This window comes from Pagrus major, chromosome 2, assembly GCF_040436345.1.
Source record: "Pagrus major chromosome 2, Pma_NU_1.0".
Taxonomy (NCBI): Eukaryota; Metazoa; Chordata; class Actinopteri; order Spariformes; family Sparidae; genus Pagrus; species Pagrus major.
In genome coordinates this window covers 4,222,067-4,225,127 of record NC_133216.1, presented here as the reverse complement: position 1 = coordinate 4,225,127, position 3,061 = coordinate 4,222,067, and positions in this window count along the sequence as shown.

Genomic DNA, 3,061 nt, shown 5'->3' with positions numbered 1-3,061 from the left:
TTCATCTCTGATCCAGCAGCCTGAACTCTGACCTAAGTGTAAATGAGGGCTCGCACACACAAGGCACTCTGGGAAGGCGGCCCTGCGAGTCGCCAGGAGAGAAGAGAGGAGAGGCCCGGAAATGGAAACACATGGTATTTACTGTCCAGTGAGCTAAGATCGGAAACAATTTATCCCATTTATGAATATTTATGACATAAACATGTCAGAGCAAGCCCCAGCTATCAAACTGTTGATCTGTGTTCACATTACATTAAACTGTCGTGTGGTTTTGACATTAGCTGTAATGAAACCGTTGGATTTTTTTCTTGATCTCAACTAAAGTGGTATAATTTAGACTTGTCATTAAAATGTCATTAAATGTTACAAAGCCAGTTTGACAAGAGGAAATGTACTGTCAGAAAAAGATCTTTTGCGACCGGGAAAATTCACCTGAATGCCCTCTCAAGTCGGAACAACAACTCGGAAAGTCAGATAAAATTTTCAGACACGAGTCGCAGAGTTTATGTCATATGTTATATCACTCAAATACTAGAAACAGCTGTCAATGTGATGTTTAAATGCTCTGAGAGAAAAAAAAACAAAACAACTTATTTTTGGTGTCCACGTTGCTCCCACGTTCAGACATGACGCACACAAACATACACGAAATCAGAAAGACGACATCAGTACTCGGGAAATGGGACCAACTGAGGAGCATGTGAATGGATCATAAGTAGCAAGGTGATTTAAGGAAGTTTTACTTGTTGCTCAAGAAGGTTAACCACTAACTGGTGCTAACAGTAGCTGGCCGGTGGTAAGCTGTGGAGCTAGTGCCCCTATTTGGTGACAGCCCCAGGGAGGGAGGACCAAACCTGTCAAGAAAACCACCTTGGTGCGCTGTGTTTGGTCCCGAAGACACTGCTTGTGGTTAACGATGTTAAGAAGAATATTTATTCACAATGGCAAACATGACACGATGGTAAACAAGTAAAACAAACTTATCCATTCTTGCCAGAAGCGACGACTTCATTGTAATAAAGCTGCTCACATCCACGAGGATTGAATTTTATTATAACTTCAGTGCACTGACTGAAGCTCTGACTTATTGACCGGGGATTTCATATGTTAGCCACACTGGAATTTAAATGCAGAGCAGCAGAGAGAAACACCAGCAGTTCAGACATGGCAAAGTTGTTTGAAATTAAAATGTGTCAAACCACGAGGGTAACCGGGCTTTTATGGTACCAGGTGTTGATTCTGGAGAAGATTTAAGGATTAAAAAGTACTTTGTACTTTGTTTTCAAATAAAGATTAATCTTCTGTTTCATTTTTCACCTCTTGTTTTCCATTAATCCCACACATGGTCACACCTCAGCTCTGATCACAGAGAGCAGCACACACTCAGTCCATGTGTGTGTCTGCTGTGAAGGTCAAGTGAAGGACGTCTTCCTCCTGTCACCGCCTCCGTCTGAACCTGCTCACACACACACACACGCAGAGGCATGCTTCCTTATGCATGTATGTATGTGCACACATGCAGTCGCTGTCTCAAATACTGATGTACACACACACACACACACACAGTCACACACACGTACAGAAACACATATGCATCCTTGTGAAAAATACACACACACATACATGTTGAATATATGCACACACCAACGCACGAAACCAGCTCTCGTTGTCGGTCTTCCAGGCTTTAATAAACCAGGACTCTGAAAAAGCTTTCGGGATATCGAGCGGTCCAAACAATGGGGGGAAATGGCATTGGGGTTTCCATGGCAACTGCTGCAAGCTGCTAAGAGGGCTGCTTTGAAAACATATGTCAGACTTGACTGGTCTGTTCACAGTGAGCCTAGCAACAGATTCTCTGTGCAGCCTATCACACTGTCTCGCACAGTGCTCGCTGTTCTAACATTTGACTTGCTGTCTGTCAGCGGTCTGGAATGATTCAGGCAGAGAAAACTACTCCCATTAATGAAAACATTAAAAAGACAACTTCAGGCTCTCTGGGTGAGAGAAGCAGGAGCCCAACAATTAGATGAAAAGATTTCCTTATTTCAGCTTCTTCGTTTAAAGATTTTACTGACGCAAAAATCCATAACAGCTAATCTCTGCCTCAGAGATGCAAACGATTAACATTCACTGAGCACCAAAATATGATCTCCAACTTCCTTATATTGAGTTACAAACATCTCACTTCTCACAAGGCAGACTTTGCTGTCTTTCAGAACCACAGACAGTTTAACAGGTGCTGCTGTCCGCAGGATCCGGTCTTTCCTCACAAAGGAAGCAATGCAACTCCTGGTCCAAGCGCTGGTCATCTCCCGCCTGGACTACTGCAACTTGCTCTTGGCTGGACTCCCAGCCACTGCGACTAAACCGTTGCAGCGTATCCTGTTTACAAGACTAGCACAGGAGCTTTGGACTGCTTGGAGGAGGAGGGTTTTCAGGCCCGTGCTGAACCAGAGAAACCTGGATCAGCAGCCTCCTAGTGGACAAGTTGATGAGGGGAAATACACACTACAGAGGTGATTTACAGCGGACTCTGGGGAAATTGTAGACACGCCAGGTTCAGGCAGGGACAGAAAAGACATGAAGCAGCAGGAGCCAGATTGTAGGAATTTAATTTGTAAGTAACGTGATACATCATCCATCATGTTTAATAGTCAGCAGGCATTTGTTTTTGCCAAGTCCAAAGTTATTTATTTTCATGTTATGAACAGAGATATTTGAAATAAATCTACAAAATGTCTCCATGCTGGTTGTTCCAACACATTTATAATTGTTAATGTTACCGCTTTTGCCCGTAAGGAAAAATCTGGATACGGCGTCTGTGGTGGAGCCCTGTTGACAGCTGCTCAGTGATGCACGGAGCCAAAAAAGTTCAACTTTTATAATTTCAGCACTCCTGGTGACGGCTTATACTACCAAACAGGCCAAGTGAAGAAAAAAACAAAAAGAACGAGGCAAAGAGAACCGCCTCGAAAAAAACAAAGGAGTCGTGCAAGTGTGGTGAGTGAGTTGGAGCTTCTGCTATTTTACAGGCTCAACAAATGATTTAATACATTTTAAG